Below are 25029 nucleotides of genomic sequence, written 5' to 3' on the forward strand. Positions count from 1 at the left end.
GTCTTTTGTGGTTCCATACAATTTTAAGAATTCTTGTTCCAATTCTGTGAAAAATGCCACTGGAATTTTGATAGAGATTGCATTGAATATGTAGATTGCTTTGGGTAATATGAGCCTTTCAACAACATTAATTCTCCCAATCCATGAGCACAGAATATCTTTAAATTTGTTTGTGTCTTCTTCAATTTCTTTCACCAGTGTCTTATAATTTCCCATGTACAGGTCTTTCACATCCTTGGTTAAATTTTTTCTTGAGTATTTTTTTAATGCAATTGTAAATGGGATTGTTTTCTTAATTTCTCTATCTGATAGTTTTCTGGTAGTGTACAGAAACACAGAATATTTTCGTACATCGATTTTGTATCCTGCAACTTTACTAAATTAGTTTATTAGTTCTAAGAGTTTTTTGGTGGAGTCTAGAGTTTTCTATATATTAAATCATGTTGTCTGCAAATAGTGACAGATTTACTTCTTCCTTTCCAATTTGGGTGCCTTTTATTTCTCTTTTTTGTCTAATTGCTATGGCTGGGATTTCCAATGCTATGCTGAATAAAAGTGGCAAGCATGGGCATCCTTGCCTTGTTCCTGATCTTAGAGAAAAGCTTTCAGCTTTTCACTGTTGAGTATGATGTTATCTGTGGCCTTGCCATATATGGTCTTTATTACGTTGAGGTTTGTTCTTTCTGTACCTACTTTGTTGACAGTTTTCATCATGAATGGATGTTGAATTTTTTCAAATGCTTTTCCTGCATCTATTGAGAGGTTCATGTGATTTTTATCCTTCATATTTTATTTTTTTCTTTTTTTTGCGGTACGCAGGCCTCTCACTGTTGTGGCCTCTCCCGTTGCGGAGCACAGGCTCTGGACATGCAGGCTCAGCAGCCATGGCTCACGGGCCCAGCCGCTCCATGGCATGTGGGATCTTCCCATACCGGGGCACGAACCCATGTCCCCTGCATTGGCAGGCAGACTCCCAACCACTGCGCCACCAGGGAAGCCCTATCCTTCATTTTTAATATGGTATATCATGTAGATTGATATGCATATGTCGAACCATTTTGTGGTGTCTTTGTCTGGTTTTGGTGTCAGCATAATGCTGGCCTCGTAAATTAAGTTTGAATACATTTATTCCTCTATAATTTTTTTTGGAAATGTTTGAGAAGTGTAGGTATTAAGTCTTCTTTAAATGTTTGGTGAAGCTGTCTAGAAATGGGCTTTTGCTAGTTGGGAGGTTTTTGATTAATGATTCAATATTTTTTCTAGTGAGTGGTTTATTCAGATTTTCTATTTCTTCATGATTCAGTCTTTGGAAGATTGTATGTTTTTAGGAATTTATCCATTTCTTCTAGGTTGTCCAATTTGTTGATGTGTAATTGTTCATAGTAGTCTCTTTGTATTTCTGTGGTATCTGTTGTGATCTCTTTAATTTCTGATTTTATTTATTTGAGACCTATGTCTTTTTTTTTTGATAAGTCTAGCTAAAGGTTTGTCAATTTTTAAAAAATCTTTTCAAAGAACTATTAGTTTCGTTGATCTTTTCTATTGTCTTTTAGTCTCTAGTTAATTTATTTCCATTCTGATCTTTGTCATTTCCTTCCTTCTACTAACTTTGGTCTTTGTTCTTTTTTTTCTAGTCCCTTTATGTGTAAAGTTACATTGTTTGAGATTTTTCTTATTTCTTGAGGTAGACCTGTATCTATGTGACCTTTTCTCTTAGAACTGCTTTCACTGCATCCTATAGATTTTGGTAAGTTGTACTTCCATGTTCATTTGCCTCAATATATATTTTGATTTCTCCTTTGATTTCTTTGTTGACCCATTGGTTGTTTAGTAGCATGTTGCTTAATCTTCAAAAAATTGTGATATTTTTCTGTTTTTTTCTTGTAGTTTATTTCAATTCATACCATTGTGTTTGGAAAAGATGCTTGCTATGATTTTAGTCTTTTAAAATTTATTGATACTGGGCTTCCGTGGTGGCACAGTGGTTGGGAGTCCGCCTGCCAAGGCAGGGGACACAGGTTCGTGCCCCTGTCTGGGAGGATCCCACATGCCGCGGAGCGGCTGGGCCCATGAGCCATGGCTGCTGAGCCTGCGCGTCTGGAGCCTGTGCTCCACAACGGGAGAGGCCACAACAGTGAGAGGCCCGCGTACCACACACACAAAAAAATTATTGATACTTGTTTTGTGGCCTAACATATGCTCTATCCTAGAGAATGCCCCATGTGCACTTGAGAAGAATGTGTATTCTGCTACTTTTGTGTGGAATGTTTTACATATATGAAGTCTACCTATTCTAACATGTCATTTAATGCCAAAGTTTCCTTATTGATTTTCTCTGTAGATAATCTATCCATTGATATAGTTGGGGTATTAAAATCCCCTACTTTTATTGTAGTGCTATCAATTTCTCTCTTTTATGTCTGTTAATATTTGCTATATATATTTAGGTGCTTCTATGTTGAGTACACAAATATTTACAAATGTTATATCCGTTTGTTAGATTGACCCCTTTATCATTACATAATGCCCTTCTTTGTTGGTTATTATAGGCTTTGTTTTAATATATATTTTGTTTGACATAGGTATAGCTATACCTATACCTATATCAGTATACCCTAGCTTTTTATGGTTTCCTTTTGTGTGCAATATTTTTTTCCATCCCTTCACTTTCAGTCTCTCTTGTTCTTATGTCTGCGTCTGAAGTGAGTCTTGTACGCAGCAAAGATGGGTCTTGTTTTTTGTTTTTAGTTTTAATCCATTCAGCCAGTCTATGTCTTTGGATTGGAGGATTTAGTCAATGCACACTTAAAGTAATTATTGATAGGCAACAGTTACTGCCATTTTGTTAATTGTTCTCTTGCTGTTTTGTAGTTCCTCTCTGTTCCTTTCTTCTTCTCTTGCTCTCTTTCCTTGTCGTTTGATGACTTTTATAGTGTTACTAGAGTCCTTTCTTATTATCTTTTGTATATCTACTATAGGTGTTGTCTTTGTGTTTACCACGAGGCTTACATATAAGTCTAAGTTGATAGCAACTTAAGTATAAACTCATTCTAAAACTTTGTATTTTTACTCCTCCCCCACCTTTTATATTTTTGAAGTCACATTTTACCTCTTTTTATTTTCTGTATCACTTAACTGATTATTTTAGTTATAGCTATTTGTAGTATTTTTTTTCTGTTAACCTTCATATTAGCTTTATAAGTGATTAATTCATTACCTTTACTATATATATTTACCTTTACCAATGAGGTTTATACTTCCATGTGCTTTCTTGTTACCAATTAAATAATGCTCTTTCTTTTCAGTTTAAAGAAGTCCCTTTAACATTTCTTGTAAAGCTGGTTTAGTGGTGACAAACTCCTTTAGCTTCTGCTTGTCTGGAAAACACTTTATCTTTCTTTCAATTCTGAATGATAACCTTGCTAGATAGAATATTTTTGGTTAGAATTTTTTTCTATTCAGCACTTTGAAAATATTGTGCCACTCCCTTTTGGCCTGCAAAGGTTCTGCTGAAAAATCTGCTGATAGTCTTATGGGGCTTCCCTTGAAGGGAACAAGTTATTTTTCTCTTGCTGCTTTTAAGATTCTCTCTTTATCTTTAACTTTTGACATTTTAATTGTAATGTGTCTTTGTGTGAATCTTTTTGGATTCATCTTATTTAGACATTCCTAGGTTTCCTGGAATTGGATGTTTGTTTTTTCCCCAGGTTAAGGAAGTTTTCAGCCATTATTTCTTCAAATAAGTTTTCTGCACCCTTCTCTTTCTTTTCACTTTCTGGAACCCCTATAATGCAAATGTTATTCTTCTTGATATTGTTCCATATGTCCCTTAAGCTATCTCCATTTTTAAAAACTCTTTTTTTCTTTTTTCTCTTCTGTTTGGGTGAGTTCCACTGCTCTGTCTTCTAGATCGCTAATCCTTTCTTCTGCTTCATCTAGTATAATCTACTGTTGAACCCCTCTAGTGTATTTCTCAGTTCAGTTAGAGTATTCTTCAGCTCTGTGACTTCTGTTTGGTACTTACTTATATTTTCTATTTCCCAATTGAATTTCTCACTATGTTCATCTATTCTCCTGATTTCAGTGAGCACCTTTATGACTATTACTCTGAACTCTCTTTATCAGGTAAATTACTTACCTCTGTTTCATTAAGGTTTTTTTCCCTGAGGTTTTATTTTTTTTCTTTATTTGGAATATATTCCTCTGTTTCTTTATTTTGCTTGACTTTCTGTGTTTGTTTCTATGTGTTAGGTGAAAGAGCTGCCTCTCCCAGTCTTGACAGAGTGGCTGTGTATAGGAGATGAACCTTATATTTCAACCTTGCACTAGCTCTTGGTTGTCTCTAGAAATTTTGTGATTGTCTAGCAGCCTGATTTATTCTTGAGAGGTCTCAGCTTTTGAGAGTGCTGTGCCAAGACCTGTCAGTATTCCAAAGGTAGGGATCACAGCACCTAGTTTCAGGCTGTTTGGAAGCCTGACTCTCAGGCAGCTGCTTTTAAAGTGTGCAAATATATACAGTCCCATGGGATCATGGTTGTAAACCCTGTTGCCTCCAGACCAGGTGATCTGGAGGTGACCGCTGGGCAACAGTTGCAGAACTTTGGATTTCAGATGAGTATATCAACTCCTTTCTGAGAGGTACTGGTAAGTTCTAGTGAAGCTGAGGGAGAGTACAAATATGGTAGTCCCTGGCCTACATTCCCTGAGAGCCCTTCTGTACCCTCTACATGTGTGGCATACCTGAAGTCTGCCCTGTAAGCTGAAGCTCCAAGACAAGTAGATAGACTTTTTTCACAGAAAGACTGGGGGTGTGTTTCAGTCTGCTGTTTGTGTAGTGCCCTGGGAGTGGTAGCCTGCCAAGAACTGTCTCTCCAATTATTACAGTCCCATGGGACCCAGGAGCAGAAGCTCCCCAGTCACCAGGGTCAGATGATCAAGGAGCCTCCCCTATGTGGACTGTGTGTGCCTACCAGCTTTAGCAAGGCATCAGGAGAGCACAGGACCAGGGCACACCTCCAGAATGTTGTGGGGTGATGGGAGAGTACAGGGCCAGGGAGTGTCCACTGGTTCTTGCCAGGCCATGGGAAGGTACAGGGCTGAGATATGCCTGCCAGCAATACCAACATAGAGGGAGAGTGCAAAAATGGTCTGTTCAAGTGCCTCTGTCCCTGGAGAAGGTCCCATCAGGCCCCCAGCCCTCTGGCAGACATAAAGATCAGCAAATAAATCTCCTTCACATATAGTCTAGATGCTTTTCAAACTTCTGCTTCTGCATGGGTCCCTGGAGTGAGTGAGTCTATGTGCAAGCCCTTTAAGAGAAGCAGCTCAGTTCCCTCCATTCCTTTGGGTCCACTGGACATGAGCCTCATTGGTCTTCAAAGCCAGATGTTTTGAGGGCTTGTCTCTCTGTTGCAGGTCTCCAGGATTAGCGTTCTTGATGTGGAGCACAAACCCCTTGCTCTTCAGAGAGAACTCTGGATTTGTGAGATCCCTTCCAATCCTGAGTCACTGTGCTGGAGGTGGGGTTTTTGGTGAGAGACCATGTCTCTACCTCCCCTACTCATCTCAATGTGGCCCTTTTACTAATTGTGAAGAAACTGTTCAGCTATTTTTCATGTCTTTTTCAGAGGGAAGTTTTCCATATGTAGCTGTAGGTTCGGTGTGTCCGTGAGCAGTTAATTTCAGGATCTTCCTATGTCAACAGGTTGAACCTCCCCCAAAATTTTATTTAAAAATTCAGATACAGTCAAATCTTTTTGAAATCTATTTGAATTCCTAGATTAAAAATGCACGTGCATTTTTAAAAATAATAAACACTCATAAGCAATTAGGGCTGTGTCTTGTCAAAATTTAAGAAGTTTCTAACACCACACTCATATCTAAGGTTGCTTAGTAGTACTATTTGTTGATAATGTTAATTCAATAAATGAAATGTGAAAGGCAGCATAGTGTAGTGGTTAAGCAAACTGATTTTAGAGCCAAACTGTCAAAATATTGGCTCCACTAATTACTACTTGAATAACTTTGAGATGTTATTGTACCTCAATTTCTTTTTATTTTAAATGGAACAATCATGGTAACCTTCCTTATAAGATGGTTTTATGGGTTAAGTGAGTTATTTCATTTAAAAGTGCCTAAACTTCCAGTACAGTCCATAAGTATTAGTGGTTATCATTGTTAATATTCCTAAATTACATCACCACCTGCTCTTCCTCTGTGCTCTATGAAACCCCACTTATTTAATTATTGGTGTAGGGTGTATTTAGGAGTATTTTCCAGTTCAAATTGCAGCATTAGTTGGAAGCTCACAGGTACAGAAAGATGAATTAAAAGGACAATGAAGGGAAAGTTGGAAATTAGAAACAAAGTCGAACTCCTCATTTCCTTTGTGTAAAAGTCCTTGTCCAAAACAATATGCAATTTAGAAGACAATATGCACAACGTATTACATACAACAAAGTATGAGAGCTTATGCAGGCTATAAACTAAAAAAGAATTTTAAAAAGCACAGTTTTTGCTATGAAGAGCAAATTTTATAGAGACACAGTGTATGTGTGTGTGTGTGTGTGTGTGTGTGCGAATAAAGATATGTGTTTTACAGGGTGCTCAGATTTACAAGTAGGTGGAAGAAATTCATAGATGAGAATTCCTGAAAAAGGGGAGTGACTAAGAAATGGGGGGAAAACAGGCTCATTAATGACACTCTTTATGATAGAAATTTTGCAATCGATTTTATGGATAATGTGCGTTTCTTATGTTTATGGAGATAGAATATGTCCTTCTATCCATAACAATTTATTTGGTTATTACATGCACAAAATGAACAGAAGATAATTCCTCAGAGGAGGGAGGGATAAACCCAAATAAATGGCAATCTTAATATTTTCCCAGCTCTAATCATACCTCTACCTAAACATCACCTTCTTTAGTGAACATCTCTTTTTAGTAACTATCAGAAGTTGAGTCCAAATATTAAATATTATGAAGGCAATATGGTGTAAGGAATCTGAAAACAAACTGCTGCTTGTGTTCAAATCTTGATTCTGCCTTTTACAAGTTTTGTGATTTGGGTATTGTTTGACCACATTAAACCTCCATTTCCTCTATGAAATGGAGATAATAATAGTACATAAGAGGTAGAGTTGTTGTATGGCCTGAGATAATGAATGTATCGTTATAGTATCTGGCATACAATAAGTGATCAATAAATATTGGTTATTATTTCTATATTTTGTCAGTTCTGCCATTAAATTATGTCCTCTAATGCATAATATGGCCCTTCTCTTAGACTCAGATGTTGATATTGCTTCTCCAAAGCCTTTGCCGTGAACTTTCCAATCAAACAAAGAGAAGCTGTACAACATTTTCAATTTTACCGTTTAGAATTGGTTGATAACAGATGAAGTAATAGTTCAGTCCTGCAATCTAGTTACTTCAAAGAAATACCCCTGTAACATCACTTGCATTTCTTAGAAAGGAGATCATTTCTCTTAAGATAGGTATTATTTTCATGCAGATGTTTTTCAGTGTATATTGTCTTTGGTGGTTTGACACTCTTGATTATCCCCAAATCAACTTACATGTTCTATACACAATAAATAATATAGTACTATTGAATGTAATAGTAAAATAATTTTTGATAATTCTATTGTATAGAATCTTCTGACCAGGCTCTGATGCCACAGAGACATGACAGGAAACTTTGATGTCATTAGTAGAATTCCTTTCTATTAAGATTATCTTCTCCCCCGAATTTTCAGTTTTTGTTTAGTCTGTTATAGGAGAGATTATGATTGTAAAATCTGATAGATCTGGTTTAGACTTTGATTCTGACACTTGCTTATTGTATAATCTTGGACAAGTTAGTTTTCCAAGGTACTCAGGATGATTTGGTGAGATTTATATGTGATTACATACATAAAACACTTAGTTTAATGTCTGGCACAGAGTTGTCAAACACTATTTCTAATTTATTTTGGACTTGTGCCTTGTCTGGCCTGCCCTGAATTTATAATAAAAATGAAATGTGAGACCACATCGAGAGATTCAGAGATTACACAGATTTGCTCCTGAGGGACCATTAAGAAGAGAGCAGAGAGAAAGTTTACCTTTCATTACGAGCATTTCCTTTCCAACATGTGTGTGCTGAATTTCTGCTATATCTCCTGCTATAATAAATGTTATTTTTCAAAATGAACTCATTTTTTCTCTGAAATCTGAAAAGTAATACCTCCCTCATTCCTGACCTCAATATTTCAAATTTTGAATGACTTTGGTGAACATCTAAGCCATAATTATTGACCTCAGGAAAGAGAACGGGGCTTTTCTGGGTCCAAGGGCAGGTCCGTAAATAAGGTGCTGTGGTAGCATAGAGGGTAATTCTTGTCTGATACGAGCCTTCTGTAACAAGCAACAAACCTCTGCTAGAGCTGCTGACATCTCAGAACAAGGTAGTCAGTCACGAAGTGTGGACTTGAGTTCTGCCATAGGAGGGCCTCCCAGTTACTGACTCTTCTTCCCCTTTAAGCTCTACAAGGAGGTCACACTTAAGTAGAAGGCTCTTAGACTTCTGTATAGGCATTATTCAGGTTGGTTTGCCTCCTCCCTGCCAATTAATTTATGTTAGAATTCATAACTTCACATGTTTTTTGGCCCTGCCTTGTTCTCTGAGCCATAAATAGAAGCTCTGCAGAATGTGTGGTAGCTGTGTAGATTATGTTCTAAAATCTTTCGCATATAAGGGATGTATTCTCCTGAGAAGTGAGAAGCTGATGCAGAAAGGAAATTTCAAGGACAACCAAATGCAAATTTTTCTGCTATTTTTCTGATCAGTAAACAAAATTGTCAGAAACTGTTCCCTAAATAGTTTCTCATGACTCAAAAAATGCTATAGTGCTGTTTAAACACGTGCATTAATTCGGGACTATATTTTAGTTATTATAGATCAAGACAGATAATTTTATGGAATTATGAACAGTTGATTTACAGTGGCATTTAAAATTTATCTGATAATTCTTTACAGAGCTTCATTTGAAAAGGAGATATATTACAAATGAGACAGTACATACCTGTCTTAGAATTACAGAATAAGTTTACAATTAGGATGTTTAGTAAATCAACCCATATAGGTTCTTTATTATCCCAAACTCTATGGCACTGAGTTCTTATTCTTTCTGGCAATAAATGTAGATATTCTACTTGATTTGGTACTAGACCATTTGGGAACTTGGAAGGGAAATAAACATTAGTCCAGAAAATGTGAATCAATTTAAATCACTGTGGGTTCTCATTAAAGTCTTGAAATATAATAGACTGGGGAGGAATTACATTTCAACAAACAAGGTATAGAGGATCTTACCTATTTGGTCTCATTATTTCTGAACTATGGATTGATAGATACATTTTCAAATTAAAGACTATATTAATTGGAATATCATAAGATGTCTAGTTTGACACTCGCATGAAAACCACAGATTGGACAGGTTAACTGACTTGTTCAAGGTCACACAGCCACTTGGTAACAGAGCTAGACTCCATGCCTCTTCTAACCACTGTTGTTCTTTAGATTTGACTACTGAAAATTTAGATTTGACTACTGAAAACTTACTTTCAAGAATTTTCTTGAAAGAGACAAATAATTTCCAAAAACTCTGAGTCTGCAGCAGAGATTGAAAAGGACTTGGGTGTAAGTAGTATATTTCGGAGATCATTGCAGAGGGCAGGAGTGAGGGAGAGGGAGAGGGGAATGGGGGAAGAAGTCTCTACTGTGGGCAGTAGGGACTCAATTTGGTCAAGACTTCCTGAGAGGCAAACATTAGGTATCCCAGGTTATCTTCTTAAGGACTTGAGACAAAAGCACTTGGGAGCAGTGGCTGCAGTCCCCTATTGGTTGAAGGTTGCCCCTGGGGGCAATAACCCCTCCAGCATTTCAGGCTGTGCTTCCTTGGGGATGCTAAGCAGTCTTTATTGGAATTGGAGAAGGCTTGGCCCGTAAAGTATTATAGAAAGAGGTATGGTACCTGCTGAAGTTAGGATACTGCCAAAGTAAGTCGAGTCTGAGCTTATTTGGAACTGTTCACTGCAGCTGTGATGAAAAATCAGAGATGAGTGGAGGGAGAGGTACAGGGCACAAGCAGGGCCTCCTACATCTGCGTCCAGGTTTCTCATAGTACTGTGTCATTGCATTGCTTCGCATCTTTCCCATGGGATGATTCAGGACCGTCTATCCTTTAGTCAAGAGTATTTATTCTGTTATTTTGCATAAATTTCCTAAAATGGAGGACTCATCTATGTGTGAGGAATGCATTGTCTCTGAAACCCTAAAACTGTTTTTCAATATCTTCTCTGTATAATTCCCATTGTTTTCTTTTTCATTTCTGCCCCTTACCCTGCTTCTCCCTTTTACCCTTTTCAGCTAATTTGCCATGGCTACTTCCCACTTACCTCCACCCCCAATGCCCCATAGCTTACACTTACTTTCGTCTACCTATCTGTTTCATTGTTCTCTCCCAGGTCTATCTCACTTGCCTTCCTCTAACAATACATTTCCCATTTTCTAACCAAAGATTTTCTTGCCTTCAATGCATCAATTGAAGTGATGTTATGAAATACATCTAGTATGCTGTTCTTTTGAAACTTTGAACGAAAGACTGAGTGTTGACGGTCTCTTCCTCTATTTAACTTCTGAAACACTCTCTAATGCACATGTTCAATAAATGTAGACATTCCCTCTTTCCACTTAGAATTGGAAGGAACTTTAGAGGTAATCTAGGCTGTCCCATTTCACTTTTCAAGTGAAGAAGTGATATATAGAGAGGGTAAGCAACCTGCTCAGGTCCTACAACTAATAATGGCAGAGCTGTGGGATCCCAACACTCAGGGATCTTGTCTGTCTATCAGAGGGCAAGCCTAATATTAGTTGTTAATTAATGTGAATATTGCAAATTGCAAGCTTCTGATGGTTGGGGAATAGATCTGTTTACTTGATTTATGTAATGCTTAACAATGGGCACAGTAATAGATAACTTAATAACTACAGTTGGAGATCAAGGAAGCCCCTCAAGTAATGCAAGGAAATGAGAGAGGAGGCCATTGTATCATTGATTCCTCCTCCCCATTTATTCTGCCTGATTATTTAGCTTCTTATGGATTATTGAAGCATTAAAATCTACTGATAATTTGAGATACATGAGGCAAGACAGCTTAAAATCAGCCAAATTTTTATAATTATGCATTTTCTCTGATTTTTCAGTTGTAATATTAGTGGTGTCTCCATATACCCAGCATTAAATATAATCTTTGAAAACAATGTAAGAAATATGTACATTCATTTGATTTATTTTAGAATCTTATTTATTCTGTAGTGATTACTGATATTTCAGAATCTTCATAAAATCAATCCTGAATAGATTAGATGCTGTATTAGGTTGAATAGTGTCACCTTGGAATATGTGGATGTAACTTTGTTAGCGTCTTTGCAGATGTAATTGAATTAAGATGAGGTCATCCTGGTTTTGGGTGGGGCTTAAATCCATTATAATTGGTGTCCTTTAAAGAAGAGGGCGATTTGGACACAGAGAACAGACACACAGGAGAGCAGGCCATGGAAAGACAGAGGCAGAGGTTGGAATGATGCATCTGTAAGGCAAGGAAAGCTAAGGATTGCTGGCAGCCATTGGAAGCTAGAAGAGGCAAGGACGGATCCTTCCTTAGTGCCTTCAGAGATGGCATGTTCTGGCCCCAACTTGATTTCTGACGTGTAGCCTCCAGTACTCTGATAGAATACATTTCTCTTGTTTTAAGCCGAGCCTGTGGTACTTCATAGCTCCTCTGGGCATTTGAACTTGCAGCTCCTGAACCAAATGATATCTGCCTGCTCCTCCTGCTTTCTAAGTGAATGGCTATTTTCTTGACTGTGATGGAAATCACATCACCTAATAATTTTTTTGTGCCTGTGTGAGAGAGAGGGAGATGGAGACAGACAGACACAGAGAGGAACACACACACAGATTGTATCTTATGGAATTTACTGTGAGATTTCACTGAAAAAGATAATTCTTATGTAGACATGTACATATTGACCATATGATAAATTCAGATTTATATTTATATGTCAACTTTCTTTCTATCTGTCCTTGATGAAAAGTTGATTTTAAGCTATTTGGTTAAGTTTAATTTGAAATAGACAAAAATATATAAATGCCAGGTTTCACCTGACTGCAAATTTTTTTTTAGATTTAAATGTTATTCTTGGTGCATGTGGTAGTCAAGCCATCTATTTATGTGTGTGCCGCTAAGGGTCAGCTATGCCAATGTGCTTCCTCTTGTAAGCTCCCTGTTTTTCTTTGTTGGACAGTGTGGTGTTGGTTTTATATGATTTGTGTTGCTACCTAAAGCCTCAGCGTAAAGTCAACTTTAGATAAGGAGAAGTACCAGTCTTTGGTTACAGAAGTGTTTCTTTTTCTTTTTTCCCCCTAGTTTTATTGAGATACAGAAGCACTGCTTAAGAAGATATCACTCCAGCAATAGAGTCTTTTTAAGGAAAATTTATAAACAAATCTCATTTAAGAATAGGTACAGACAGAAATTAACACAACATTGTAAATCAACTATACTTCAATAAAAAAAAGAAAAGAATAGATGTAGAGATTTACCTGCACAGAAGTCTTAAGTGTGCAATTTGTATTGCTTTGGGGAAGAAACTGATATTTAATTTTGTTTTTCTGTATATATCAGAAGTTATTAAAATTGTTTTTTCAAAAGTCTAGGTGAAGAAATTTTTTTTTAAAACATTTTTTGGATGCGGACCACTTTTTTTTAAAGTCTTTATTGAATTTGTTACAATATTGCTTCTGTTTTATGTTTTGGTTGTTTGGCTGCAAGGCATGTGGGATCTTAGTTCCCCGACCAGTGATCGAACCTGTACCCCCTGCATTGGAAGGCAAAGTTTTAACCACTGGACCACAAGGGAAGTCCCTAGGTGAAGAAATTTTAATGCAAATATGCATTTGAGGCTGAGTGATCTCTGTACACTTAATTTTGCTTGTTCGATATATCTGTCTCAGCATCGAAAATGTATAGCTTTACCAAAGTTAGACACTTCCACTTACTTACCTTAGAAAGCAACTTTATACATACATATAAGTAAAATTAACAGGCAGAGACTTTTCTAGTACAACATTCTTGGAAGGTAATTTGACAGTGCAGTATTTAGCAAGGGAACAGCAAAATGTTTACACTGTTGGGTTTAGAAATTCCACTTCTAGAATGTGTGTGTAATCAAAAATTACATAAGGATATTTATTCAGTGTAATTTATAACAGAAAAAGTTATGAGCAGCCTATCTAGGAAGTAAAGAGCCTCAGTGTGTCTACTGTTATGTGTGTGGCAGAAACTCTAAACTATATGGTCTCTCTGCAAAGGGGGAGAATAGAAGTTGGCATCATTAGTCACAGTCTTTTAAAGTCTCATTTTCTCTTGGCAAGTTAAAAAAGTTTTTCTTAGGGGCAATGTTGGGGATGGAAGTTCTCAAACTCCATGCAGGAGTTATCTCAAGGGTGTCCCATAATGTAAGGTCAGTGCCATTTAAAAAATGTGTGCAGCCATGATCATAGAAAAGATAGAGATTCACCTGGGATTATCTACAAAAGCTAATGAAAATTAAGAGCCTAAGATTTCCATTTTATAACTTTTTTCTGTGTAATATTATTTTATCCTTAAGCTTCATTATTAATGTTTAGCCATTTTTGTTGTTGTTAACACATTTATACTATTCAGGGAATATAAATATGTTATTTTTATTATCATGTTCTCAGAGATGTTGTTTTTGAGGACAAATATGTGCAACGCTCACAATTGTGTGTGTGTGTGTGTGTGTGTGTGTGTGTAACTTAAAACTATATCATCTAAACTATATGATATAGCACTTGGGAATTTGGCTTCCTCCTACTTTGTATCTCTGAGCCTGCTCCTGACTTGGGCTCTCACAAGAAACCTACATAACAGCCCATCTTAAAAGTAATGTGCCACAGTAGGAGGTATGGAGTAAATAATTCAAGGCTGCTTTCATGAAAAGCATTCCATAGCAGAAAAGGAATAAAGAATCTTCCTTGAGAAGAAAAACCACTAAATCACACAGTGAGAAATTAGGAAAAAAATAACAACGGAGAGCAAGCCATCATAAATAGTGCCTCAAGGAAGTGAACGATATTTTAAAAACAGGACTCAAGCTTAGGAAGGCAAAAACATTTCAATGAATTTTCAGCTTGCCAGCAATTTTAGAATCAACTTCTCCTTTGACGTTCTATTGGTATCATATTTATGTTGCTTGTAAGGAAATTACTAATAGAGGAGCCAAACTATACATGTTTATCAGAAACCTTCACACTTTATCAAGTCTCTTAGCCATATATTACTTGGTATATAAAGGGAGACCCATATATATATATATTTTTTTTTGCGGTATGCGGGCGTCTCACTGTTGTGGCCTCTCCCGTTGCGGAGCACAGGCCCCGGACGCGCAGGCTCAGCAGCCATGGCTCGCGGGCCCAGCCGCTCTGCGGCATGTGGGATTTTCCCGGACCGGGGCACGAACACGCGTCCCCTGCATCGGCAGGCGGACTCTCAGCCACTGCGCCACCAAGGAAGCCCCTAGGTTTTCTTTAATAAATACAGTACTATAGTATCTGTGGTTGAATCCATAGATGCAGAACCGTGGGTATGGAGGGCCGACTGTAAAGTTATAAGTGGATTTTCCCCACTGTGTGGAGGGTGACCGACTCTAACCCTGTGTTGTTCAAGGGTCAACTATATTTTAAATTGTGATATTAGGCATGAAAATTGATTTCATTTACTTGATTGTTTAAAAGTAATGAGTATTAATAGAGACTCCTGTTTGTCTTAAAAAGAAATGACAGTGTCAGTTTTGATTTTAATTTTTATTGAACTGTGAAATAATCAACAACGAAATCATGTATCTGTTCTCCTGCTTTACCATCATGTTTCAGAATTACCTTTTCTTTGATTCTTAATCATTTTAATTTTAGTATATGAGTAACTATCATTTAGTTACTGAAAATGATTTTTATATTCTTACATAATGGAAACATAATCTTTCTCAAGAGAGTAATCTTAGAAACAATCCAGTGACAGTTGCTTGAGTTCTAGAATCTACATGGCTTTTTCCTAGGGTAACATTTATGGATGGAAATAGGGAGAGAAATGGAGACATTTTTAAAGGTTAGAAAACAAACAGGAAAAAAATAAATATTGTATTAATAAATACTCCAAAACAAGCCATATATGTAGAAATTGCAGATTTGAATAAATTCAGAATTAGGAGTGAGGAGACAGAAAACATCTTTTAGCTTGATACTTTAAGGATCAAAATCCTTCAGTGGCTTCCCACTGTTTTGGGGCAAAGTCTAAACTCTTTAGCATAGCATATGAGATCCTCCACAATTTGACCCCTAGCCCACAATTCCAGTGTAATCTTAATCTCTTTCCACGACCGCATTGATGTCTTTATCCTCCCAATGCCTCATCTTCAGTCATATCCAAGTACTTACTTTTCTATATCTCTTTGTTTTTAACATATTTACCCCCAAATTTGGAATGCCTCCACTGTCAGAAAAAATTGTAAACGACTTGGAAATGGGCTTACTGGATTTTATCTAGAGGATCCTCTGGAGATTTTTGATTCTATAGGTGTGTGCAGGGTTGATTGATTTTTCTATTGACTGACTGTTTTACACTTCTTTAGTGGTAGAAGTTAAGTGTAGAAAACTGATAGCAGTACAAATGATTCTTATTCATAGCAATACAAACAATTCCTGTTCATGGCAATGAAAATGAATTTTATCTAGCAGAGGGTATAAATCTCTGTAAGTCAAAAAATATTTGACACATGCTCATTTTATATATGAATGAGAGTAATGTTTTTAACTTTTTGAAAAGTATATTTTAGTATCTGCCTCTTCAACTACCATGTATAAACTCCTATTTATTCTTTAAGATATGATGAAAATACCACCTTCTCAGTGAGACCTTTTCTATTTTTGGTAGCAAAATTAGCTTTTTTGCCTCATAATGCTCCCATTGCACTTTTAATCTATTACTTCTACTGCAGCTCTTAGCAAATTGTAGTATATGTATCTATATTTCTGTTTTTCCCACTAGACTAGCTCTTCAAAAGCAGAAAACATGTTTTATTTGTCTTTGTATCATCTACTTTTTTGCCAAGCATATACAACATGACATACAGACATTTGCTTGGTAAATGTTTATTGATGAATGAAAGTAGAAATCACAGAAGAGGGTGGTGGGCATGTTTTAGCATTTGGTGATGAGGGAGAGTAGGCCTCTCGCAGAAAAACCCCAGAATAACTCTTATACTTGTAGACTTTATGGGAAAATATAATTTAGCATGAAATTGAAAAATAGTTGAAAGAAGACACTTAATGAAGCCAGAATGACCTAGAAGAGATACAGATTAAGAGAGCTGAGACTTAGAGGCTTGCATTATGGCTTTTTCCCTGAATTGCTGTAGTCAGGACATTTTTCTTCTGTCATACTTTATATATCTGTAAACTAGGGATAATAATTATTGTAATTATCAAGAGAGAGGAATTCCCATAAGGGGATGTTTGAGTTAAAAGTGGGCAGGAGGCCCATCCACCTCACTACAAATAACTCAGCTCGGTGCTTTGTGACCACCTAGAGGGGTGGGATAAGGAGGGTGGGAGGGAGACTCAAGAGGGAGGAGATATGGGGATATATGTATACATATAGCTGCTTCATTTGTTATAAAGCAGAAACTAACATACCATTGTTTACCATGTAAAGCAATTATACTCCAATAAAGATGTTAAAAAAAAAAAGTGGGCAGGAGACAGTCTTACTTAGCTCATTTGGCTATAAGTGAGAATGAGAGATTTAAAATAAATACAGCTTTTTTACAATTTGAAATATACAACTATGGCTTCAATAAAATTAAAAAGTGACTTGACTCCTTATCCTGAATTTGGAAAAGTCGTTAGGATTATCCACACATCTTTAACATTTAAATTTTAATTTTATTTGTGTATTTTTAGGAACTAGTTTTCGGCAAAATAAGCAACCATTAGAATGAAGAGATAGACTTTTTTTTTTGTCAGATATTCTGCACAATTAAGTTTAATTTTGTTTGGAAACCTTAAGTTTCAGATTTTCTTATGAATGTTTGGGTATTTCTTCTGAAGCAAAGAGTGATTTCTAGTATTTACTTCATAAATAGGTCACCTACAAATGGTAGACTTAAAAATCAGCAGTAAATTCTGAATTTACATCCTGGCAGGTGAGAGAACCCAAACTATTTACTAACACAGCTCACTGCTGTTTCCATGGCAACAGAGGCCAGTTACTGTCAGCCTGCTCTCTTTGACGGTTGACTTCCACAGTGAACTCTGTGTGATGCTGCCAAATGCCTGGCTTCTGTGCTTCCTGTTCCAAGCAGTTGCTTCTTATTCTGAATACCAATGACTAGTCTATAAAGGCTGTGTCGTTCAATTCCCCTGAAGACGGGCCTGGGAGTCATATATGGAAAAGCAGTGAGCTTTTTGCCTGTAATGAATTAAAAACTATGTGTAATTGGATTGTATGTTCCCTAACTAGCTATGCCAGTAATTTATTAATAATGTTACCTTGCTATTATTAGGCAGCTGGGCCTAAATGAGAAATGACAGCACATCGGTCATCACTGTGTCAAATGCATTTTCAGGAAGGCTCATTGACTTTGGCTAGCCAGCATCGTCATGTAAATCCAAGTGATCATGCACATGGTTGCCAGCAGAAAAATACATTTGCAACTGAAGTGCTTTTTTGCTATTTAAAATGTTCATATATTGATTGCTCTGAAATGGAGAAAAAGCAGCTGCCTGAAATGCCAGTGAAATGGCTGAGAAATTTAAAATGAGAGGGGAAAAAAAAATAAGAGCATTTGAATAGAGAAACAAGCTAAGCAGTTTTTGCTCTTTAATAATGAAGAGTACTATGATTTTGAAGTTTTAGTTATGTGGTGGTTATCGGTGTAGAGAACTGGGATCCTCTCTGACTGGGTCACACCCTATACCAGGAATTTGAAGACCAGATTTGTTGTAATTATATTTCTCTCTAGAGCATAAGTTCCTTGAGGGTAGACTGTTTTCATGACTGCATTCCTGATAGCCAGCACGGGGCCTGACACACACTGAGTGCTCAATAAATATTTAATGAGTTAAATGAAACTCAGTGAATCCCCTGCAAGAAGTTTTTGGTATTTAGGCCCATCAAGTTTCCTGGAAGAAGCTATTAGACTCTTCCTTTCATTAAAGAGCATATAGCTGACTACCATGACCCTCACTGCTAGGTATCTGCTGTGGAGCTTCTACAGGCAGGTACTTATGGTAGGAGATGCCACTCAAAGGCAGCTATTACCATCAGCATTTTTTCCCCAGCTAGTGGATACAATTAATCATAGCTTTTGGTGGCATCATTTGCCATTTCTGACTCTTTGATTGGCCATTCCCTCTACGTTGTCACAGTCAAAGCTCCCAAGGGTTGTTTTATGTAGGCACTTCCGATGATGCTCTTCTCCTTGTGCCAGCTTCTGTCCCTGGCTCTCAACTGGAGACTATTTTGTCTGCCTCCTTTCCCCTAGCTGCCCCACCCCCCACTGCCCTTTGTACACTTGGCAATATCTGCAGTCATTTTTGATTGTCACAACCTGGCGGGGGGGTGGGGTGGGATGGGGAGTGCTCCCAGCATTTAGTAAGTGAAGGCCAAGGATACTGCTAAACATCCTACAACGCACAGGATAGTCCTCACGACAAAGACCTTTTTGGCACAAAACGTCAACAGTGCCAAGGTTGAGGAAACCTGCTCTGGGGCTTCACGCTCTTTCACGGAACTTGTTCAGAACCTTTCAGAATTACACTCTATGCCTTCCTCATTTCCACTCTCCTCCCCTGCTTTTTTCCCCTTAGGTTTAGCTTATTTTCTTATACTTTTAAAATTTGTTATCTTTACCTCAAGATGTTGCCACAGAGAGAGAGCCTGTCACTCGAGACTCTCACTTGTTGCCACCAGAGTCTGAGCTGAGATACATAGTTATCTTGCCAGTAGCCTCAAATTCCAGAGGGTCGAAAGGCAAATATGCAAAATGAGTGCCAGGAATAATCAATCCTAAATATCCCATTTCTTTTAAGAGAGACATTAAAAAAAACCTGTACAAATATACCACATGGAGTTTTGAAGCTGCTCTATAAATAATAAATATTTTGTATTGTTCTAAATCTTTTCTCATTGTAGAGAAATTTTAAATTGGGTATTTGTGTATTACATCAAATTCTGGAACGTGAATGTGGTCCAGTAATCTCAATAATATCATTCTTAGGATGGGCATTTTTTGTCTTTGAAAACTCCAAATTGATCTGAATAATATTATAGGTATTTTTTAAAAAAGAACTGAACATTTTTATTCATGGATATGGGGCTCAAATTTTAGTTCTAACATGGAAAAGTTAGATAATTGCACAGCAGACTTTAAGAAGGGAGTATTGATTGTCACTTGTTTAGTGATTTCAGTGACATTTGAAGGGAGGGAGGGAAACATTTCATCTTAAAATTCTTTACATATATTAACTAGTTAAGCCTCATAAACTTCTTATAATAAGAAATGTATAGTATCTCTTTTGAAAGATTTGAACAGTGTTTACCATACTATATTCCAGTTTAGCAAATTCATGAACAGTGATTAAGGGTAGTGTTTCTGCTCTCAAATACTATAATTAAATCCTCTTCCCAGGTCCTTTCTTTGTAAGTAGTATAACAGTAATTTTTAGTTTTTGCCTTTAACCGCTAGTCTTGATAGTTTAAGAGAAAGGAAATCTGGATAATAAATTTACAAAGTACTTAGATAAATTAATATTAATATTATATTGCTATATCTATATGCTGCCAAAATCAAGTCTGTAATCTCTTTTCCTTTCAGCTTTTATTTAAAATACTTTAAAAATTCCGTTTCATGAATATTCACATATTTAAAGTTACAAAATGAATAAGGTATTATTATTACTACTTTTATTCTGAAAAACTAATTTACTTATTTTAGGCTAGTTCCTATTTATTGCACTAACAAATTGCTTCAAATTGTAGACACATAACAAGGAGGTCATATCTCACAAGTAATCAAATAATTGGTAGGCCCTTCAGGTTTCTTTTTTTATAAGTAGAAATTTAGAGGTTACGTTAGCACTGACTGTTAATATTGGCTTGATGGGGCGGTGGAGGAAAGCTGAAAATGTCTTTCTAGTTTTCCTATCCTCATTTCTCCAAATTTCTCATCTTTCCTACCTCTTCTCTCCATAAAGAAAAATAAAAAACTAAATCAAAACCACTCTGCCCATCATCTGCCTTAAGTTTCTGGAAGTTGAGTACAAAGGAAGAAGAAAACAAAAACAGAAGGGAAGGTGATGGGGAGTAAAAATATATTTGGGTGAGTCTCTGAGAGTTCAGGAACCAATATCCAGTTGGCCGTCTGAATTAAATTTGACCGTGCACTAATGGCCAGAAATAAGGCTTGTCAGTAACCATAATTAGGTTACAATAGGCAACCAATGTTTACTAAGCATCTACCATGTGCTTGGCACTCAGATGCAGTGGAATACAGTTGCTACCCTCATGGAGCTCCCAGGGCAGGAGACAGTGGAGCAGTTCTTAGTTCAAGCACTTGGGTATTTAGTGTCTTCAAGGAGTGAAGGCATCATTGGGGAATGGCTTCAGGTATTTACTCAGCACTCCAATCTTCCTCATGGCTAGAGGAGGGTCTCAGTGGTGGTTAATGTGACAGCGGCTCGATTTATTTAAAAATTGTAGAAAATTCATGGGACTTCCCTGGTGGTGCATTGGTTAAGACTCCATATTTCCACTGCAGGAGGTGTGGTTTCAATCCCTGGTCCGGGAACTGAGATCCCGCATGCTGTGCAGTACAGCCAAAAAAAAAAAAAAAAAAAAAAAATAAAAAAAATTAAAAAAAAAAAAATTATAGAAAATTCAGACCTATTTATTCTATCATTGAGTTTTATTCTTATATTTTAAAAAGTTTGCTTAGTGTATGTATGCCAAGATTTTGGGAGGAATTCAATAATGTTAATATTGATACAGCTCCTGCTCTAGAAATGTCCACAAACTCTTGGGGAACACAAATAAGAAAACAGAACATAATAACTGAGTGTGATGAATATTGTTATGGATAATCTAGAGTGCTGTGGAGGGGATCAGCAAAAACTTAGAGAGGAATTGACATCCAGGCTGAGTCTTACGAACAACATGGAGTTAAGCAAGTCCAGTGAGATTACGGGACTAGCATTCTTGGCAGATGGAACAGCTCAAACAACGGCTTTGTACAAAAGAGAACAAACATAGTGAATCACTAGTGGTCCAAGTGACTACGGGTGGAGGTGAGGAGATGTCAGCCATGAGTCTGGAGAGATAAGAAGGAGCCAGGTCATGAAGGATGTTCTATGTCATCTTAGGGAACCTAGAATTTATCCAGACAAAAAGAGGGAGCCATTGCAAAGTGTATCAGAGGAAGGGGCCATTATAAGATTTATATTTTATATCTATCACGCTGGCTGCATATTCCTGCAATGTAGGGAAAGGAATAGAGGCAAGATTAGAGATAGGAAAGATGGCTAAGACAATGATAACATTGGATAATGACTATGGAACTAATTACAGGGACAATATTCTCATCAGTAAATTCTCATCAGTAAACATTTTTTAAAAATAAAATTATTTAAATATGTACACACATAAAACACTATATAACGTCTTTGTGTTTATAGTTTTTATTATAAAGCCAACAGATTTACAAATTAAATACCAATCAAATTAAAATAATAAAGTTCAAATGAACATTAAATTAACGTGATAGATGGTATGGTTCTGCTGAAAATAAATCCCTGGTATTAAGTTTTAGGGTAGAAAGGGTTTTTAAATTTTTGTTTCACTTGCTTACTTGATTCTTTGCGTATGATGCACCATCATTTGAGTCATCGATATAGTTACTGGTTTCTTTTTCCTCTTTTAGAAACAAATTAGTTTCAAATGACAGTCTCTTTTTTTAATAACCCCCAAATGTAATTGTGTATCACATAGTATAATATTAAAAAATTAAAAATATTATTTAATAAAATATTCTTTACTGCATGTTGTTACTGTTAACCAGCTACTGCATACAAATATGGCATCTGTGCAAAAACCTTAGCGTATGACAAGTGTATGGTGATGATCCAGCCCAGGTTTTTTTGTTTTCAGCATTTGCTATATTGCTGTATATGATGCGATGCCTCAAGTATTTGCACCCTCCCTTCCTTTTTTGTTTCTGAACTACTGTGAAACTTGGGTTGGTACTGCAAGCAGTGATGTCATTTAGTCTTTCGTTGACTTGGTTAATGATTTATATATCAGTTCAACTTTCCCATTAGCTCAGGATAATTAAAGAAAGTATTTTAACACCTATTTTTTATGGCATAAAATAAAAGTCTCAACTTATTAAATAACACAGAAAACTAAGCCTTATTCTTTTTTTTTTTTTTTTTTAAACATCTTTATTGGGGTATAATTGCTTTACAATGGTGTGTTAGTTTCTGCTTTATAACAAAGTGAATCAGCCTTATTCTATAAATATCTTTTTCATTTACAAAGTATGTTCATGATGTAGAAGTTCTATCTTTATAACTGGTAAAAAATTCAATATGGGTGTAATGATATCTGATTGTTTTTGTATGATTTTGGAAACAAGCCTATCTCATTCATTCAAGAAATATTTACTGAGAGCCCACCCTGTGCCAGCAACTAAGGATACAAATTGTATAAGAGAGACAAAGCAGCTAATTGAAGCCAAAGATGCTTATAACTCTTTAAAAATTAAATACAATACTTCAGTCAGTGGTTCTTAAAGTGTGGTACCTGGACCAGCAGCACTGGTATCACCTAGGAGTTTGTTAGAAATGCAAATGCTCAGGCCTCAACTCAAGCCTATGAATCAGAACCTCTGAGAGTGGGGCCCACCTTCGGTCTGTTTTACAAGCCCTCTGGGGGATTACCACTGCTTTGGCAGGTTGAGATTGATCTCTTCCAATACCAAGGATAGAAGAAGACAATTTTTCTAGAGGCAGAGGTCCTAGGAATAGAATTTACAAAAAAGTGTTCTAAGGAATAATCAGAATTGCACTTTCAGGGTCATCAAATGACTAAGATATAAGAAGTTCTTGTTATTGAAGAAGAAATGATAGTAGGAATTATTAAAAATTCTAACTTTAATGAGAATTTGACTGTGCTTTTCTTCTTAGAGTGGATTAGGTCCCTTGTCTTATCCAAGCCTTTGGCATGAGATTCCTTGTGCCATTAAATAGTTTATAGGCAAAGAAAATTATGTTTGCATTCCAGTTCTATGCTCACCAGTCAGTACTGCTCTTTAATTTTTCTCGTTTAAAAAAAATCTCATCTATTAGGGAAATTCCTACGTGGTTCTGTTCGGTTCCATTTTATCAGAAGCGTAAAGCTTTTCTTCATGTCCTACCTCACAAAAAGGTCCATCTCTCCATTTAGGGCAAAGTGTGCAGTGTAGGGCCACCCAGGGTTGGCTCCTTTTAGCTTCTTGGTGCTCCTTCAGATGGTCCTGTTCTTCCCTCCTACTTCTGAGGCCTCAGCCCTTCCTTCTTTTTTAGTTAGTCACTATTGAACTTTCTTCTCTGCTTCCCACAAATATGGCCTTAACTAATCTTTAGGAGCAGGAAGAAAAAAAGTGTACATTGCAACCGAATTTTCTGTTTTGCATTTCCGTTAATACTTTTTTTTTTGATAATCAACTTCCAAATTTTATGCTTATTTTTTTCTATTTCCATCAATTTCCCGACTTAGTTAACATGAACAGGAAAATCTTTTCAGTAAATTAAGCAACTGAAGACTCAAGTGAAGTCTCAAAGGTCTTGAAGAACTCTGGCAAGTCACATATATCCCGTGTTGCTTTTGGTTTCTCACCTCTTCTTTGCTTTAAACCCCCAGGCAAGTTTCTTCTTTTTTTTGAGCAACCTGTGAATTTTCAGCATCCTTTTTGGCTTTTACAAAGTTGTGGCAGGCAATCACTTTGGCAATTTTTGCACCAAGCTCTCGAGTAGCTACCTCATTGCTGAGTTCCTCAGCCTTCTCAATGTTCCACTCTTCCACAGCCTGGTCTATGCTCTTTTCAAGGCCCGACTTTGCAATTTTTTTCCTTTTAACAGGGGAGTCAAACCTATCGTTGACTCCAAAATACTGAGTAAGCTCCTTCCACTGGGTTTCACTTGAGGACTGTTCACTTTGAGATTCTTCTTCATTCTTCAATTTACCTTTTCTGGAGTGTTTTCTTTTTTTCTTTCTGGATCTTGAAGCTGAGGTTTTCTGTTTAGAATGTTTTGTATGCAGTTCTTGAAATTTATTCCACATATTTAAGGAAATTCCAGAGGGACACTCTTCATATGCATTTACATTTGCCTCTGCTTCAGTTTTTGGTCCATCTGTAGGGATATCTGAGACCTCTGTGTTTGTAATGGTCCCATCTTCTTTACCTTCTTCTAAGTTAAGTTCAGAGCTCTCTACTGTGGCTTCATCATCAGAATTCAACTCAACATCACTTTAATTTAGGCCAGGAGGAGGCAGCCCACTCCACATCTTTTCTGCGGTCCATAGCTGGCCGTCCAGCAGCCATCTTAAGACCCCTGTTAATACTTTGAGTCTTTGTTTTGGTTTCTGTGTTGATCAGGGGAGGGCAAAAATAGTCTTTGGGTTATTAGTAAGAGAGAAAAGGAGGAAGGAAATGCTGAGAACATACAACTACTAATATGAAGCTATATATTGATGCCAGAAGGTATAATACAAAGAGATATGTTATATCGTATCTTTTCTATTTCTTTTGTGCCATAATAGACAAATAATATACATTGGAGCCAGAGTTATTTTTCTAAACTATTC

The 25029-nt window shown here is 36.7% G+C and overlaps 1 protein-coding gene and 1 pseudogene across 5 annotated transcripts in view; one reads left to right on the top strand and one right to left on the bottom strand.

The window, feature by feature from the left end:
- MAPK10 (mitogen-activated protein kinase 10) overlaps positions 1 to 25029 on the top strand; it is a 338212-nt gene that overhangs the window by 30819 nt on the left and 282364 nt on the right. The window lies entirely within an intron of this gene.
- Positions 23885 to 24729, bottom strand: LOC112412479 (protein FAM204A pseudogene; annotated as a pseudogene).

The sequence above is a fragment of the Neophocaena asiaeorientalis genome, unplaced genomic scaffold (genome assembly GCF_003031525.2).
Source record: "Neophocaena asiaeorientalis asiaeorientalis breed wild unplaced genomic scaffold, Neophocaena_asiaeorientalis_V1.1 scaffold296, whole genome shotgun sequence".
Lineage (NCBI taxonomy): Eukaryota > Metazoa > Chordata > Mammalia > Artiodactyla > Phocoenidae > Neophocaena > Neophocaena asiaeorientalis.